This window comes from Zeus faber, assembly GCF_960531495.2.
Source record: "Zeus faber genome assembly, chromosome: 10".
Taxonomy (NCBI): domain Eukaryota; kingdom Metazoa; phylum Chordata; class Actinopteri; order Zeiformes; family Zeidae; genus Zeus; species Zeus faber.
The window spans coordinates 4,917,338-4,937,632 of NC_137199.1; positions in this window are offsets into that span (position 1 = coordinate 4,917,338).

Genomic DNA, 20,295 nt, shown 5'->3' on the forward strand with positions numbered 1-20,295 from the left:
ACGGTCACATTCACCAAGCACGGATAGTGATGACGTGAGGACTTCTTTTGTGGTAAGATATGGACTTTTCGCTGTTTTGTTGTCATTGGAATTGGCCTGACTAATCCCCAATGGAACCATTCATTAGACCACGGAAGCAGGACACGCTGAGACCTGTTGGATTTGCCGATACATAGCGTTTGCGTACTGGATAGTCCACTGGAAAGGAAATTATACCACTGCAGAGTTGGAAAACTATATGCATACATACTACATCTGTTTTTTCACTAGATGTAGTACAGAAATCTCCTGGTACTTGTGGTGTCATCCTGGTACTTTCGGCATACTATTGGAGCACGCTATAACTTGGCGTACTAAATATATAGTATGCTAGTATGCCGTTCCGGTCGCAGCAAGCGTCTACTGTAGCTATTTTCGTATCGCAGCTGCAACTGCGATACGAAAATAGATCAAAACGGATAATTATCGGTGGGAAGCACGCACGCACACGTGCACGCACGCACGCACACACCACGCACACACATTGTCTCACACACACACACATACATACACAAACACACACACACACACACACACACACACACACAAACACAATAATCACATGTAAAATTATAAATATACACCACCGATGAAAAGATTAGAAAATTAATCCCCCTTCGGTAAACAGGCTCCTAATCTGAAATAATAACACACACACACAAACACCAGAGAAGTAAACAAACTCCCGTCAACCGCAGATCAATAAAGCACCGGAGGAGGATTGAAAGGAAAATAAGAAGACGAGAGATTAAAAGTAAAAAAAAAAAGAAAAAAATATATATATATTTATTCAGTTTGGACCTGACAGATGGAGGTGGGGCGTAGTGTGTGACGTGGTGAAAGAAAGGCGAACGCAGCGTCTGATTCGTTGGACTGGTGCGACAAGTTTAGAAAGGTCGACTCCCCCCTTTCCCCAGAACTCGCCGTCCGTGTGCGCTGATCGGAGGAAACAGAGAGTCGCCACAAAGCCATGGCCTCGTCCAACTTGCGTAACATCTGAAAATGTTACGGAGGGTAAAGAGAAAGAGATGGATGGATAGAGGGAAAAGACAGGCACTGACAGGCATCACAGGAAGAAAGGTGAAGCGACGGAAATGCTGACGGAGAAAGACTTTCTCTCTCCGTCAGCATTTCTGGAAAAGCAGACGGAAAAGCAGACCGAAGAGACAGACATGGTGAGAAGATAGATGGATGGATAGATAGATGGATATATGGATAGCTGGATGGATGTGTGGATGGAAAGAGGGAGAGATGGATGGATGGATGAGCAGTGTCGTAACTACCAACTACTGCAGTGGCCACTAAGGGCCCATCCCTTCGGCGCACCAGCGATGGGGTGCCTGCGAACTGCGCTGTGCGTCCCCTTGCCCCTTGTGTTGTTTTTTTATTAAAGATGTAGGCTATTCTATTTTACTCTGTTCCTTATTGAATGGAAAAAAAAAAAAAAAGCAGCGTGTGAAATGGAGCGTGCGTAATGGAGCGTCCATAATAGACCACGCTTAACGGACGCTCTCTGTACCAGGGGCCATCACCATCACGTTACGCCACAGAATAGACTCATCTATCCATCCATCCATCGATGGATAGATGGATGGACGGATAGATGGATGGTTAAAAAAATCTCTTGAATCTTGAATCTTGAATGGAGTGATGAATGGATGGAGATACTGAATAGATCGAAAGAAATAATCTTAACAATATCTTAAATGGGAAAACATAGTCGTCAAGGGGATGGCGACGATTCGCTTTCAAGCCAACTGGCAAGAGGGGAGAGAGGGATCAAAAAAGAAAAAAGAAAGAAAGCACAGAGGAAATACTGGACCCCCGACCCCAAATAAAAAAAGAACGGGGTGGAGCTTTGGTTTCATTTTATTTCTATTTCATTTAATTTGATTTTATTCGAAGTCGCACCAGACCAACCATCCTTCATTGTCTTCGCCCATTGTCGTGCCTCCTTTTGTGTTGAGTATAAGCTGTTTGACTTTGTGTCCTGTGGATATTGGGAGCGTGTGTGTGTGTGTGTGTGTGTGTGTGTGTGTGTGTGTGTGTTGTGTGTGTCTGTCAGATTATCCTCAGCGTTGACTCATAGGTTCTTTAAGATGCATCGCTGCCTTTTCTGCTGTCGGCCTTATAAATAGATGAGAAACGCTTCTCCTTCAGTATCCTTCACTGCGGCTGCTCGCTATCAACTGGTGCGCCAGGCACACACATACACACATAAACGTGAACATACATGGACACACACACACACACACACACACACACACACACACACACACACACACATGCAAAAAAACAACCCACAATACATCACCAATAACCTTCTACCTTAACATTGCCAACAGCCAAACAACTTTGAACACTCATCCGGCATCAGGATAGTTCTATGGACACACACACACACACACACACACACACACACACATACACACACACACACACACACACACGCACACACACACGTCGGCACACAGCATTTGAAGAGGCAATTCAGCCTACATGAGGTGCAGAGAAATGGATTGGAGCAATAAAGGACGAATGATTGAAGGCAGGAGAAATGATAACAGGATAATGAAAGACAGGGGGCAGAGACAAAGTCATGGGAGAGAGAGAGAGAGAGAGAGAGAGAGAGAGAGAGAGAGGAAAGATAGTGTGTGTGTGTTGGGGGGGCCGGGGGGTTAGCAAGGGAGGACCCAAAACAGAACATTTGGACTCTTTGTTTGGAAGCCATGCTTCCCAGACTGCTCTCTTTCTCTCTCTCTCTCTCTCTCTCTCTCTCTCTCTCTGGGGCCTTTTTTCTTGTTTATTTATTATTTTTATTATTATTATGATTGCTTTTATTATTGTCGTTGGTATTATTATTACAAATATGTATTAATTATTTGTTTGTTGCTTTGTTCATTGATTTGTCTTCCAGATTTTTGTTCTTGGGCCACTGCAATCAGTAGATACCACATGTGCTCAATAAAGGTTCTTTAAAAACTCTAAATTCTCTCTATCTCTCTTTCTTTCTGACTCTGTCTCTCTCTCTCTTTTCCCCGCAAACCACATTTAAAAAACACTTGGGCGACTCTTGAAATTACTCTTAAGGCGGCGCACAATTTTGAAACACAACCGACAAATAACAGATGTGAGGGCTTTTAACACTCTAAAAAAGTCTGTCTCTCCGATGATGCGTTTTTGATCCGCTCTGTTTTGTCATGCGGGTCAACATCGACCTCCCTCGATTCCTCTCAAATGCTTCCCCCCTTTTTCTACTGTTTTCAGTCTGTGTGTGTGTGTGTGTGTGTGTGTGTGTGTGTGTGTGTGTGTGTGTGTGTGTGTGTGTGTGTGTGTGTGTGTGTGTGTGTGTGTGTGTGTGTGTGTGTGTGTGTGTGTGTGTGTGTTTCACGGACTATTCTGCGGGGCTCTTTCCAAGAGAGAGAGATCGTCAACAGTCTTTTGCCATTTTCAGGCAGACAGCTTCTGATTCATGTGCCCATCATCTCGTCCGCCCCGGGGCCATCGGGCGAGCACAAAAGACGCACGCAGTCAACCGTCTCTCTGTCTCTCTCTCTCTGTCTCTCTCTCTCTCTCGCCCCCCCCTCGTTCTTCATTCCCTTTTGTTACCCCTCCCGCTCTCTCTCTCTCTCTCTCTCTGACCTTGTCTCTCTTGTTCATTTTTTTATTCATTTCTTCATCCTGTCTTTGGCCTCTGACAGACCAAATGTCTGTCAACCTCTTCCTCTCTCAATCTTCTGTAAACCGCCATCCCCGTATTCAGACGCAAGCACACGCTCCTTGTTTCAGGTCGGCTTTGTAAGCGCTGGTGCTGTTGTCTTTTGACCAGTGTTGACCAATTGACCTCCCTGCTCTGCTTCAAGTGCAGCTACCCATGCACCGCGTACAAGGCTGTGAACCATCACCTACTGAAGAAGCGCTTATTTAGTGGGTGGTTCTACGTGTTCCTTATTTTTTGGGGATATTAAAAGGTTATTTTAGATGATTAATTTTGTCATTGTGAGTGATGGGATGATATAGGAAAATAAATAGGAAATAGAAAAAATATTACAAAATAAGCCTATACAAAGGTAACCAAACAATTGAGTTTAATTATCTGAATATAACTTCCTTATTCATTTATCTTGAACTGATCCCAAAGAAGTGGTTCCTGCAGGAAGGAGGAAAGGAAAGTTAGGTTCTATGAGGTTCTTTAAAAAATTTTGGTCTAAAGGTTGCTGGTTCTCGCATGGCATTGCTCCAGCGGGCCATTTTCAGTTTCAGCCGACATCTTTTATGTACCCGGGAGCAGCTAAGCCGGGATGAATTTCAGAGTTAATTCACACTTTGATATGGCCTGCTTACACGGTGCAGTGAAATATGTAGGGTTTTTTTTTTTTTTTTTTTTTTTGTAGCGCAAACTTTGAATTTACAAACGCAATAAAGTTAAATCGGAGTGAACAGCAGCTTGGTGCACGAGAACGTGCCTCTGGGATCCCGCACTAACTGTAGTTGCTGGCACATTTGAAAAAGCATTTTCATTTTGATTATTCAAGGTGAGATGACTGCTGGGTGTCTCTGAATCAGTCAGGGAATGAGCTGATGCAATTTTTTTTTTTGCCTGCCAAGCTTTGATCACACAGACGAACACACACCGGTGTGTGCCCCCAAAACAGCAGCTCATATAAGTTGCAAATTATGTCTAAAAATAAACGGTCGACTACGCACTGGAATTTCTGGCCAACTTTTACCGGTGGTACATGATTTGGATCATTTCTGCACCCACAAAGACTGGGGGGAAAAAGGCTTAGCTGCGACTGTAATTGGTCCAGTCACTCACCGAATAATGTTACCGAGCACATAATTCCGACATTATCTACCTGGACCACATCCCGAGCTAACAATCCAGCCGCGGAACTGCATCGAAAGCCCTTTCATCTGAGGATCACTGGCAAACTAAACCACTTGAAATATATGATTAATTTTTCCATTAACTGTCTGAGGAGGTTTTCCGGAGAGGAGCGGGAGACGCTATGCAAAATTTATCACGACTGTTAGGAACTGAATTACAAGGGTCAGACAAAGAGAAAAACCACATCTACGCCATGATTATTCATGTTTTACGTAATTTATAGATCCTTTTCAGACTAATTTTGGTTTTCTGAATGATATGCTTTTGAACACTGCGTACTGGCTTCGCTTCTAACTAGGAAAGTGAGTGAAGTAAGAAATATACAGTATAACAGCAGTGTGTACTTATAGTTCTGGTGTGTGGATATACTGTATGTATTCGTGGGCGAGCCATGAATTGAAATGCTCAGTCAAATGCTCTCCCATTGACCAAAATACACACAGAAAATGTAATACGCTTTAGACCTTATTAAAATGTTTGTTCCCATCATTTATTATTCATAATATATTATAATATAGAATATTCTACTATTGAGAAACTTACCACGCTGGGTTCAACTACTGGGCTTAAATGCAGTCAGATGAGGCAAACATCTAAACCTTTGAAAATGTAACATTAAATCTGCTTTTTTAAATCAGGAAATTCACGTTATAGTCACACATGTCTTTGTGTATTGTTTGAACATGTTTTGAATAATAGTAGTAATATCACATTATCTTCAGAACTTTGTCTGCAACTGGATGCCAGTAGGAAGCATGCAGCTTCCTGTGTCTAGTCTTCCACATTAGTGCGGCTGTTGCCAAAAGACTCTGAATTAATAGTTTTCAACTATTTTTCGGTTTGACTATTTTTTGGCATACCTAAAAATATTGTGGACAATTTTGTGAACTTCCTCGTTTCCAAAAAAGTGGATTTAACGTTTTCTTGAGGCTCAAACATTTGCCCCGTTGGACTGCATTTAGGCACAGCGAGAGACTGCAGCAGAGTGGTAAGTGTCTCAAAAGTAATGCATTCAGCAAGGTTGTACCCAGAACAGTTATCAATGGGAAGAAGCCACATTCTAATAACCTGACCTGGGCTGTAAAATAGCCAACCTACCAATTTTAGAGGTTGTAACCTTAGATTTTTGTTTTCAGAAATGAACACAAGGTTTGTCAAGTTTGTTAAGTGTGCTGAAGGCAAGTATAACACGATGGGGAAGAAGACTGGACTGCTGCTACTATTGGTGCTGATTACATCCAGCGTTTGCACGTAATACTAGGCCACCACTGTGCTTCCTGGGGGAAGCGACCAGTTGCTGCGTGTCTCTGGCAGGGAATGGCTGCTGTCCTTACGGAAAAGAGGCGGCATTTGTGTTTTTATTAAGGACTCTTGGTGCAGGAATTACACTCATATGCTTAAGTCTAAGACCATTTTACCGACCCAGAGAGTATGGGAACATTTTTATCTGCACTGTATACATCCCGCCTAGTGAGAACGCATCCAATGCACAGCTTTGGACTGTGTTCATCAGTGACAAGCCTGATGCACCGATATTTGTACTAGGGGACTTCAATCATTGTAAGATTGACTATGCTCTTCCAGGGCTCCAGCAATATGTCAATAATAGCAATAGCGATAGCAATACTTTGGTAAAATTAAAGATGCATATGCTGCTAAGATCAGACACCCTCTTTCAAATTCAGATCATAACACCATCCAGCTAACTTCCAAATTCAGGTCTGCCCTTAAAAAAAGCAAACTTGTCTCAAAGACTATCAGTGTCAGAAAAGGAATAAGGAGGAGCTAAGTGGTTGATACCTGGCCACAGATTGGGATGTTTTCCAACAGGACATGGAAAGTATGGGAGAGGATATCACAGGGTCGGTCATTTTTGTGTCGACACTGTAGTATCAAAAGAGAGCATTAGGATATACCCAAACAACAAAGACTACATCATGCCTGAGATCAAGCACTGCATGAGACGGAAGAAACAAGCCTTCTGGAACAACGATATAATGGAACTGAGAGCAGTTCAAAGACAACTAAAGGGGAAACTAAGGGAAGCGCCAGAGCAACATAGTCTACGTGTCAGAAAAGCCTTTTCAACTAAGAACTCAAAAAAACTGTTGGACTCTGTGAAAGAAATGACCAACCTAAACTCTGACAAAAGGGAAACGCATGTACTGAATGAACTGGAAAAAGTAAATCAACATTTTTTTATAGAGTATATAGGTATACAGTTCTGATTCTGAAGGCAGTAGCTGTAATGATGACTGTAGAAACCTGTCAATTACAGTGGCATGTGATCCAACAAGGGATAGAATAGTGATTGATCCAAGTGCTGGCCAGCAAAAAAACATTTGCTGAAGAGTTGACCCCAGCCTGGAGCAACTCTATTCCAGCTCTTGGTCGATACATGTACTGTTCCTACAATATTTTAAAAAAAAGCTGCCATTATTCCTGTTCCGAAAAATCCTTGCCCACAGGAAAATAATGGTTCTAGACCTGTAGCACTGACATCAACTGTGATGAAATAACTTGAACACATTATGGTAGGGACCCTACGAAGCGAGGTACAACATCTCTTAGACTCTCTTGGACCAATTTGCTTATGATGATGGTAGAGGCACTGATGATACTCTAAACACCACAACTCATCTAATTCTAAAGCACCCTGTAAATCCGACAGCTTATGCTAGGCTAATTTTGATGGACTTTAGCTCAGGATTTACCCTAATACTATACTCCCTAAGACCGTGCTACCGGGTGGAGGTGAAAGCATTGGAGCTCCTCAAGGCTGCGTTAGCTGTCCCCTTCTTTACACACTAGACACAAATGATTGTAGAAATCAGTACGCAAACTACATTCATCGAGTTTTCCTGTTGATATAGCCGTGACCAAAAGATTCACACATTGCTGGATATAAGTCAGAGATAGAAGAGGTTGTGCAGTGGTGAGGGGCACAACCTGAGTTTAAACATCGCAAAAACCAAAGAAATGGGGTTCCATCCCTGGTCCCTTGGTGACCAAAGCACAGTCCTAATAAACGGGGAGAGAGTGGAGGAGGTACTGTAACAACATACAAGCACTTAGGTATTCATTTCAATTTTCAGTTACAATGGGCTCATCCAGTCGAGTGTGTTTGTTCCCAAATCAGTCAGCGTCTGCGTTTTCTGCGAAGGCTCAAGGTCCGTGGAGTGGAAAGAAGCACGATGTTTCTACAGGGCAGTCTTGCCAAGTCATGTCAACATATTGCTGACAAATGGGAAAGAGTTGAAGGAGTGATCTCGCTCTCTCTCGTAGAAACTAGTGAGTGAGGTGCACCATTTCAAACTCTACTATGTGCTACAAGGACATCATTTGCTCTGTTTCACAGGAAAATGTGACTTTTGTACTGTGTTAAGTTGATTCCTAGGTGTGCTGTTATAAATGGGTGCTCTTTCTTTCCTTGTAGTTTATGATATTTTCTTTTTTCTTTTCTTTTTTTCCCCACTTTATTTGTTATTAGTATTATGCTTACTATGTCATTATTACAATTTATGTCTTTATTTGTTTATTGCTTTGTTCATTGAATTATCTTCCAGAATATTGTGCTTGTGCCACTGGAAGCAGTAGATGTAGTAGTGTAGTATTGCAGTAGTAGGGTTAAATAAAAGTCTCTCTCTCTCTCTCTCTCTCTCTCTCTCGCTCTCTCTCTCTCTCTCTCTCTCTCTCTCTCTCTCTCTCTCTCTCTCGCTCTCTCTCTCTCTCTCTCTCTCGCTCTCTCTCTCTCTCTCTCCTTGCCCTGCCTATCCATGTCAGGCTAATGTGGCGCTCTGGCCAGTTTCCAGCACTGTCTCAGCGGAACAGCTGGTTTCAATTAGGTCCCCTTTTCCTGGCTTCAGCCTCACACACACACGCACACACAAACACACAAAAACACACACACACACACACACACACACACACACACACACACACACACACACACACACACAAAGAAAAGGGTCCGGCGGCCTGCTTTCTTTGGCTTGCCGCTCCACTGCAGGAGTAATTGAATTATTTTGGCCAAAATATGCGCCGCCCGGCGAAGCGTTCAGCGCTGGCCCTTCGGTCGCAAAAGTGTCTCACGTCGCCCGATTTGGCTCGAGAGCGATCGCTCTTATGAGCCTAAGGGAACGGTAATGCGGCGTAGCGACGCAAAGGGTGAAAAACGCACTCAACTCAGACAATGGAATTACGCACCCCGCCGCCATTACTCCTTCTGGACGATCCGTGACGTAGGGGAGGAAATGCTTTCGAGTGATTCACGACAGGAACCACTGAGAGCCTCGAGGACGTCCCAACACTTGTCCCCCATCTGTGATTTACGTATTATTACAACATTCTCTTTTGTCCAGGAAATGTTCTGCTGGGGTTGTAAAGTACCTACCGCAAAAAAACAAAAAACAGAGTTAAAAGTATTACTTTTGTGGTAACACTGTAATAACACTGTAGACACTGTAATAATTGAACAATTACATAATAATAATAATTTATAGCTTGCATACCTATCACTATAATTTGCCCTGTGTATAGCATTGCACTTCTATTGTCTGTATATTTTGTATACTTAGCTATCTCTGTTCTTTATTTTTAGCTATTTTTGAATATTTGGCTTTTTGTTTGTGCCTGTAGGGCAACGCACCAATCCATTGCACCAATCCAAATGCTCTTGGCGGAACAAACTGATTCTGATTCAGAACTGTATTTTGCGTTTTTTTGGATGTCCATACCGTCGCACTTTGTGTTATTTTGATGTACTGTATTCGACGCTACCGTGCAGTAGGTTTTGGTCATGTTGTATATTTGTGGTAACTTTCAATGATCCAGACCGAGCTCTTGCAGTATTTTGCAGAATTTTGCAGTGATATTTTCTGGAATTATGTGGTACATTACAAAGGTAGTTTGAGATACTTTGAGGCACATCATGGTGCGTTAAGGTACTTTGTTGCGATCTTGCAGTGCTTTTGAGGCACATCACATAAGCACTTGCGACATTCCACAAAATCTGTATTTCACTTTACCTTGCTGCGATTATTTGTGCTGGTCAGACACATATGTAAGCCTTTTTAATCATTCTGTGGAAGGATTTAGATGGATCGAGTCTTTGCAAACTGGCAGTTTGAGCACAAAAATGTTCCAGCAAGTTGACACCCAGTCTCTGACCGGTTTTTAGAATCTTTCAGCATTAGTCACGTTGGAGCAGGTTTTGCGCGGTTGCCACTCGTCCGGCCGAGCGTCATTAATTCAACGGATAATAAACGGCAACCCGATTGGAAGCCGCAGCCAAGGTCCCTCATTAGTCGCGCGTGCGCTCTCCAAGATGGCCGCCACAGTAGCGCTCTCGGAGTTCTTCGGCGTCCGCCTCACATCTGTCCTCCATTAGCGCCGATAGAGCCACTTGGAAGGCCACTTGGAAGGCTGCAAGCCAGCGGAGGTCAAATAACATGGCAGCAACACAGTTTTTGCTTCATTTCATACAGTCTTGTGCTTCTAACTAAACGGTGGGGGCGCGGGGGGTGGAAAGGCCTTTTGTTTCTGCTGCGAGAATTCGACAACGTGGCAAGTAAATGTTGCTTTTGCAAGAGGCTGATTTTCCAACGCAAGCGCAATTTCCCCTGAACTACACAGTTACAGGAGAATACAGATTACCAATATGGAACAAAATGAACGGCTACTACCGACTCAACTTAACCGTTCTTAAATTAAAGGCTCAAAGCTATGAATATGTTATGAGCTTCTTTTTTTTCATTTTTTATTTTTTTACCCTCTCCTGCTTTCTTCTATACTGTGCATAATTTGACTCCAAATCTTCCACGGCTTCATTAGGGAGGCGGACATCAATATTTCAGATCCCCTCTGCTTTTATTTCCACGTGGAAATATCCCACATGTCGGGCCGTCCTTGGGCTGCACCGCAAGTTGAATATTTCAGTGGAGCGGCAACTCGGAAGAAGAATTGGGAATTTTTTAAAGATTTTTTTGATATTATATTATTATTTTATATATTATTGTTATAGATGCACACACACACACACACACACACACACACACACACACACACACACACACACACACACACACACACACACACAATGTTATTTGACAAATAACTGATTTTAGCATCAAAAGTTCCACATTTTCAAGCTCTTCGGTGGACGCTACTTGGCAAAGAGTGACCTACGTATCGTCCAAGCGAGCACGTTAGCACTCACCGTCAAATAACAACGAATAATTCCTCACCCTCGTGATTGATTGACAGTTCATTTCATGTTTTGATGTCAGACTGTGGACGGTTCCGTGCACATACAGGGTTTCTGGGAGGGAGAGTGGCAGTGAGGTGCCGACACGGCTGCAGGTCTATGATAAAACACTCAAACAAAAGGGCTCGAAACGCCCAAAAACGTGAACATAAAGTATTCGATAAATAATAAGAGTTCGCGATCTGCTCCGCAGGTTCTCCTGCGCCACGCACCCTCACTGCAAGACAAACAACACAGAAGAAAACTCTCCCAGCTGACTCCGATCAATCGGCGGTAACGGGCTGATCGGCCGTGTCAGAGCGGTTGTGCTGGTACGCTGTTAGCCCGCAGGCCCTGGCTTCAACACGCCCCCTCACCCGCCACACACACGTACACGAACGAGAGATGAGATGAGAGGAGAAAGTTACTTCCGGCTGCACCGATCCTGGGTTGTCAAACAACTTCTTTCTTTCGTTCTTTCTTTCTTTCTTTCCACCCCCCCCCCCCCCGGTCCGACGAGTGGGCTAATCCTGACTAACAGAGGAGTGCAGATGGAATCACAGGACGGTTAATAATTGCACAACGCTAATTGCAATTTCGCATTTCCATAACAATCAGATTAAACTCTGTGTGTGTTTGTGTGTGTGCTTGGGTGCGTGAAATTCATATGAGTGAGCGCATGCCTAGCTGTGGACATGTGTGTGTTGTTTGCATGTGTGTGTGTGTGTGTGTGTGTGTGTGTGTGTGTGTGTGTGTGTGTGTGCGTGTGCGTGTGCGTGTGCGTGTGTGTCGGACAAAGTACCGACGTCGGCAGAAATTTGACGCCAGTGATCGCATCTCATCGTCCCGTTGGCTCCTCGGTTATCGGCGTTAGGAATTAGCTCAGCGGGCGACTTCGCATGAACAATGAAGGGAGAGAACCGGAATTTTCTATTTTTTCTTCTTCATTTTGGTATGAAAAAACGTCGACAGGCGGCCGGAAAGACAGACCATGTAACCTTCCTTCCGACGTGTTAACACCGAAGACAGGCGTTGATGTTTTTAGGGGTCGGCCATGTTGTTAATTCCCTCCACAGGTGTGTGTGTGTGTGAATGTGTGTGTGTGTGTGTGTGTGTGTGTGCGTGCGTGCGTGCGCGCGCGCGTGTGTGTGTGTGTGATTATGTGCAGCGGCCATAAATCGCCGTCCTCTGGAAACCGTGTCGCTAATGTTGGCAGATGTGTTTTGGGAGAAGTAGGGAGAGCTGCTGGAGAGAGGGGGAGGAGGAGGAGGAGAAGAAGCAGAGCTAAGGAAGCAGACGGAGAGAGTGAGAGAAAACAACACAAGTCACATTTACTGCACCGGGTGGATTAGAGCAAGACACCTTCTCTCGCTCTTTCTCTCTCTCTCTCCCCCTCTGTTGCTCTTTCTTCCTCTCCCTGTTGCTCCATCCCCCCACACTGTCTCTCTCCGCCCTCCTCCCCCGCCTCTCTCTCTCCCTCCATCTCTGTTGCTTGTCCCTCTATCTCTGTTGCTCTATTTCTCTCCTCCCTCCCTCTCTTTTGCTCGCGCCCTCTTTCCCTCCACCTCTGTCTTTCCCTGTCTCCCCCCTCTCTCTCTTTCTCTCTCTCCCTTCCGCTCTTTCTTTCTCCCTCCCTCTCTATCTCTCTCTTCCCCCTCTCAGTTGCGCTATCTCTCTCCTTCCTCCCCCTCCATCTCCCCCTCATTAACTCTCCCTCCCTTTCACCTCCCCTTTCTCCGTCAGTCCATCTCTCTCCCCCTCTGTCTCTCTGTTGTTCCATCTCTCCCTCTCCCCTAACCCTCCTTCTCTCTCCCTTCCTCCCTCCCTCCCTTTCCTTTGCTCTCTCCTCCCTTCCATTTGTCTCTCTCGTGTTCTCTGTCTCGCCCTCCTCTCTCTACTTCCCTCACTTTCAGTTGATCTCCCTCCCTCTCTCGGTCCTGCCCTATCTGTTGCTCACTTTCTCCCTCCCTCATTATCTCTCCATCTTTCTCTGTCAGTCCATCTTTCTTCTCCTCTCTATCCCTGTCTTTTCCTCCCTCTCTTTTACTCTCCCTTTCTCTCTCCCTCCCCCGCTGTCTCTCCCTGTCTCCCTCTCTCTCTGTTGCTCTATCTCTCTTTCCATTGCTCCATCTCTCTGTATCTCCGTTGCTCTTTCCCTCTCCGTCTCTCCATCGCTCCCGCTCTCTCGCCATCTTTTTCCTCTCTGTTTCTCTTTCTCTCATTTTCCCTCCATCCCTCCCTCCACCTCCGTCTCTCTTTCTCTCCTTTCCCTCCATCCCTACCTCCATCTCTCCCTCTCCCTCCCTCTCTGTCTCTCCCTCACTGTGTCTCTTTTGCGCCATCTCGCCCTCCCTCCCTCCCTCGCTCCCTCTCTCCCTCCGTCGCACATGGAGCCAGTTGCTGTGCTATAAATGGTCTCTATATGGATGAGGGATTTACAGCGTGACCGCTCGGTTCAGAGCCACAGACTCACAGTCGGACCCGCGCCAAGCATAACACTTGACAGTCTGGCTTACCCCCACCCCCGAACACACACACACACACACACACACACACACACACACACACACACACACACACACCTCCCACCCCCGCCCACCCCCCCAAAAAAGGGAAAAAAAAAGAACGACTCCTCTGTGACACAAGAAATACAGGCAATATTATTAGTTACACTGAGTGTGACCAAACAAGTCCTATTTATTCATGTGGAGAGCCCATCATCATAAATGCGATTAGAACAGTCATTAGGGAGGCTCTCTCTCGCCCTCTCTCTCTCTCTCTCTCTCTCTCTCGCCCCCCCCCCCCCCCCCCCCTCTCCCTCTTATTATAAAAATATCTGGATTTCTGAAGATTTGTCTTTTGGTGCGGGGGGGAAAAGAAGGGGGGAAAATATATAGTAATAAAAAACACGACCCGGCGACACACCCGCGCTTTGTCCTGAAGAACGCACAATGAAATAAATTATGATATATTCGAAATACGTATTTGAAAAAGTTTTGACTGTTAATCTATATAATCGATCTATAGTTGTCAAATTGGAGATCTGTTGGGTTAGGGCTAGTGCGGGATACATATTCTGGATGGCTTGCCTTAAATCTATTTTGGACATCAAGGTTTTTACCAAGAATCACAACACACGGTTACAAAGATAAGCCATGAACAGACAAATTCATGGTTCTTCTGTATCGATCATGGGCTTTGCCAGTGTTGCCAAATGCTGGAAAATCAAGTAAATATTGCTGAGAGAGCTGGGAAATGACCGTACCACAGTCAAACTATCGTATGTTCTAATTTCTTGTGGTGTCTTTACGAATATGTGGCTACATTGATCGCTTTTACGTTGATCATTTTTTGGTAGATATTTCTATGGTTAGGAAGTTGCAACCCTCAGAGTGGTTGCCTTGTGAGATCAATGTGATTAAGACAAACAAACAAACAAACAAACAAACAAACAAAAGAACACATAATTCCCCTTCAAATGAATATACAAGTTTGAGTTTTGAATGTGTTAAAAGAAAATGACACCTATTTTAATTGTATACATTTATTCACTCCATTTATTTTAATTTCTCTCGACAGAGTTAATGCTGCATTGATGTAAAAATGTACTTTCACCCCCATGTCCATGTCTCTATGCTGGCCAAGAAGCACAGTGAAAGCAGGCGTGATAACCTGTCGTGCCCAGCAGCAGTCGAGATACAATACACTACAAACATGATACAAATCTTTTTTTAAGGTGAATATCGATCGGTCACCAGCGGCTTGTTTGGCTGGTGCAGGGACTCTCCTCTATTTTGAGCTAAACAGGTAGCATGGAGTTCTGAGGTGAATTTATATTTTCACTGTTCTTTCAGGTAAAATCTAAATTTTTTTATAAATTAACTAATTAATTGGATTTATTTTACTTTTTTTTTATGGTTTATTTATATTTAATTAATTTGTATTATGTATTCATATGTATTTATATTATTAATTAATAATAAGTAAAACAGCATGTGAAAAGCAGTATTTAACAATCCTTTGCATTACAGAGAGACTTCTAGTTTGATTTCCTTCGCAGAGACACATCCCTTAATGTGGATTTAATGGCCACGCATCGGCCAATTTTTATCCAACCACATCTGAATGCGTTTGGTGAGCGGTCGCCAAACGTCTCATGGACACGTGCGAGGGATGTCAGATGGGAGGTGATGGCTGGGCAGACGAGCAGCTGAAGTGAATTTGACAGATGCCTCTTTTCACCGCAGACGGGAGGGAGGGAGTGGGGGGGGGGGTCCACCATGGGTCATTTGTTGAATAGGGGGGGGGTCATGGAGGTCAAACAGCCTGCAGCACACGTAAATGGGGCGGGGGGGTGAAAACACGCACATAATCCTGGGTCCAAGATTCCACTTATGATTGGGGGGGGGGGGGTAGAATTACTGAAGACCCCCTCCCCTCCTGTGAACCAAATACACACTATCTGCGTTTGCGTGCTGGCGCACCCTCGCACTCAGGCAAAAAAAAGTGCACTAACGCCATCTCTAATGTCTCCGCCTGAATAAATCATTCAACGAGGGAGTGCTGTTTGAACTCAATGCCATTTCTCCCTGGAAATGGATCTTTTCTTTGACTCTGGTCGGTTTGTGTTAGTGTGTGTGTGTGTGTGTGTGTGTGTGTGTGTGTGTGTGTGTGTGTGTGTGTGTGTGTGTGTGTGTATGTGTGTATGTGTGTGTGTGTGTGTGTGTGTGTGTGTGCGTGGGTGCGTGTGTGCGTGCGTGTCATTCATGCACGGTTTTGACGTGCATGAATGAACCGAACGTGCACAAAACATATAGGCGCGCGCTGGAAGACCTGGATGTTGTTGGAAGTAAATAACGCAAGCTATTTTTAGAGGCCTGCTCCAATTTATTTCCTGCCTTCCTTTCAGCGAAGGTAAACACGGCGCAACGCTAATCGCCGCCGTTCCTGCGCGTAGCAGCAACCGCTAATCCACTGGGAGCCAGGAGACGTCAACAGTAACTTGTTGATTAAGAACCCAACAGAATGCAAAGTTTGGGGGAAATATGGGAGATTTCGTATCCGAAAAAGGAATCGGGCAACTTCAAGTTCAACGTTTTCATGGTCAAAATACTTAACGATACACCCGGTGTCATCTAAGTCTGTAGTTTATTTTTTTGAATACCACTTCAAAAATCTTCTAAATAATGGAAATGGTCTTTTGTGTTGCAAGATCTAGATTGCAAGGCTGCACAAATTCATCCAATTGATCCCCACGGAATAGCAGCTCCAGCAGAACAAGTTTCACTCTGAAAGTGATGACTATACGTAGGGCTGAAAGGTTTGAACCTTTTTGTTCGCTACCAACGAATCGTTCGCGGGTCATGCATCGCTACCAGCGGTGTACCAGGGTTTACGTAACTATACGGAGTATACCTACTTCTTTTTCAGTCTGCATTGCGTACGCCCACTTCTTAATGCCCTCTAATGCGCATCATTCAGTAGTGTCCAGCAAGCCAAGTCATAAGAGACGGTCCAGTTACCTTTAAAACAGCCATTAAAGTGAGGATCTTCACATAAGCAGTGGCTAATTATGTAGTTGTCTTACCCAACAGTCTGTGGGTCAGTATTGATTGATTGCTCTTCTGTGTCTAACGTTAATTCCATAATGATCCTTACACCCTGAAGTCAAGCACCAGAAGTTAAGCGACAGTTTTCAAATGCTACTGCCCCATTTTTGGCTGACCTAAATATGCACGAGCAGTCTTACATGTCACTGTTTATAACACAGGGAGTTCATACTTTGCTGGACGTGCCGCTTAAAAAAACTTTTTCGGCAAAAATTCGGAGTTTACCCACTTCTCCATGCACCACTACACCACTGATCGCTCCCTATTAGCAGGACATAATAATAAGCACCGTTATACATGTTTCTGACGTTTCTGACAGTGGTGTTCGGTGGGATGATTTCTTGGTAAAATTGTGCCAGAAAAATGTTTGGGAAACACTGATCTCAGGAATGAATAATGAAAGAATTAACATGATTTAAGATATTTACAAAAATGCAAGTAAGCATATTTAAATCAGATCGTCTGTCTGTGTTAGGTGGATTACTCTGCGAATCCCAGAATTCCATTTAATAACAATTTTAATAAAAACTGGTCTTCTGATCGATTGATTGACGTTTTAATTCTTATTTTTGGACATTTGAGGTGATGGGGATATCTTTTTAGGTTCATTCTCTGGGGATGCGAGATGTAACACACCCCCATAAAAATCACCCGAACACCATCTCCGTTACATTGACGTCTGTCTTGTTTTGCCTCCTAAAATTCCCTTTTGACTGTTTCTTTTTTCCACAGTGTCGACTCATATCTTCCACTGTTCTCCTATATTTTGTAATACACTGCAACATACTGTTTGTGTCAAAGTTACTTGATCGTAATTTGAGTTTGTCAAATTCACTTTTAAAGCAATGGTGTGGTAGGTTTTGACCATATCGTTTGAATTTCCAAGAAGAATAGATAGTTATAAGTTGAAATCATAAATAATAGGGTAAAATAAAAAAAAATACTGTTTATTGTCATATTGTTACTGGGTTTTTTTGGGTTTATTTTCATTGTTTTAATTTTGTTAATTTTCAGATTTAGGTTTATTGTTTATCATCAGGTTTATCGTACATTGCCCAATTATTTTGTTTTTGGTTTATTTTTCTGGTTTATTTTTTGGCATATTTTTTATTGTTTATTTTATTTGTTTTTATCATTTGCTGTATTTCCAAATGTTTATATATTCAAGTTAATGTTTTGGTCCATTGTCCAGTGCCAATTTTTCAGGTTAGGTTTAGTTTTATAGCATATGACATATTATTCATTTATTTTTTTATTATGAAGGCCCCATGGCTTGATCACCCATGTCCAAGTTCCTCTCTCTCCCTCAGCCATCTTCATCTCTCCTTCTTTACCGTTGTCTGCTTCCTTGTTTCCTGCCCATGCGACTAATCCTGAACTTCCCCTCACATGGTGTGTGTGTGTGTGTGTGTGTGTGTGTGTGTGTGTGTGTGTGTGTGTGTGTGTGTGTGTGTGTGTGTGTGTGTGTGTGTGTGTGTGTGTGTGTGTGTGTGTGTGTGTGTGTGTGTGTGTGTGTGTGTGTGTGTGTGTGTGTGTGGGTGTGTGTGTGGTGGCCCTGTATTTGGTCGCGTCTTTGACCTCAAGCTCACTAGACTCATGCTCAGATTAACGCACGCACACACGAGCGGACACACACACATCCATCTACACACACACACACACACATGGAAAAAAATAAACATACTCGCTTTCACATGCTTCAAATTCTTCCCCGATTGTCCGCCTCCCATCGGGGGTAAGAGGATAGCTTTGACCTCCGGCTTGATTGGAGGAGCGATACAGGAGGGGGACCAAGGGGGAGAAAAATTGTGAAGGAGAGAGAGAGACAGATAGACTGCAGAAAGATGGAAAGAAGGAGGGGACGCACATCTGGCCTTTATTGTGCAAAATCGTGTGCGTTCAAATGGGAAATATGGGCTGAAATAATTAAACTGCCCCATTTTTTTTGCCCTTTTTCCATCTCAGACCAGCCGGTACGATATCTGAAAAAGTAACAATGACAGCAGCAACAAAGTCTTAAAAGTTGCAGCGACATGTACGTGAGAGGATTTGAGGGCCGTGTAAAAAATAAAGCCATACTTGTAGTTTAGTTCCAAAAATACGTGCCTTAAAAAGAAGCCCCGTGGCTGCGTTCCCAAGAGGCGACATGGAATGCATTCTTCCTCCTCCTCCTTCTCCTCCTCCTCTTTGTAGCAGGAAGGAATAGAATCTGGAATCTGGAATGAGACGATGGTTCCGACAGATCAACCAAACAATGCCAGTGGGCCCACAGAGCGACTACGTCTTTTGCCACATCAGGTCAGCCAATCTGGTCACAGTTTGACTCCCACCATTCCCGAACAAAATCGGCTAGATGATGCCGTAGCGTGCCTTGGTACCTACAGCAGTATTTCACCTCCTTTCCTCAGCCAAATGTTAGAAGACGATGACCTGCTTGGTTGAAAGCCGCTTCTCATATTTCAGTGCGACCTTCAAAAGCATAGAACATTGATAGTATTGGATAATTGGCGACAAGTAGCACACCCTAAAGAAGCCATAGAAACTACACCGTTGCCAACGTGACTGCTCCTCCTCCCCAAGGTTTCTTAGCCCTCGTTCTTGCAGGTTATTGCAACACTCGGTTGTTAATGTTCGTCCATGCTGGCACAAAGTTAAAATTAAAAAACAGTTTGGAGATGTCAGCGGGGCAGGGATTGGGTGGGAATTGACAGGTCTGGGTGCGAGGGTAATTTCCTCCTTAACAGAGAGTCCGGTGCAGACCGCCTGTTTGGAGTGCTTCAAATCTCAGCAGCAATGGGGGCAACAGTGGCATGGATCAACAGCTATACAGTGGTCAGTTTGTGCCAAGAATCCGATCAAATATGACTGATGATTGTACCTCTAAAGTCATTTGCCATGTGCTGACCACACCACTTCCTTCGCAGCGCTGTTAGTACTATCCAGTACCATCCCAGAACGGTCCAAAATCCAATCCAAGGTTGGTTCTAACTGGGTCATGCTGTGTAAATAGGCTTGGGAGGCTTGGGAGGTCACCAAATGAAATGTTGAAATTTCACTATGTGCGGAACAAACGGCTGCAGGCACACAAAATGGAAAGAAAATGTGGACTAGAAAATGAAAAATGACTGTGTGAGCATGCACGGCACATGCGCTGGTGGTAGCGGCTGCATGGCATCACTGTAAACCTGTGGCGCAAATTGTGGAGAGGCAAAAATACAGAAAACAAAAATGAGACCGGCAGTGGAGGGACACGTGTTTGGAATCATTTCGAGAGGGAGCGAGGTGTGATTGCTTTCAGATGTCTGTCTCTCCGTCTCTCTCTTTCTCTGTCGGTAACTTTATTCTTTTTCCAGTCCGTCTGGTGGTTGTTGTTATCTTCCTTTGTTTCTTTTTTACCGTTTGTTTGCTTGGCTGTTTCATTTTTTCTTGACGTCTGTGTGTATTTCTTTCTATCTCTTATTTTAAGTCCTGGACGGACCTTTGCTAACCACAGCCTTGGATGCAGACCAAAA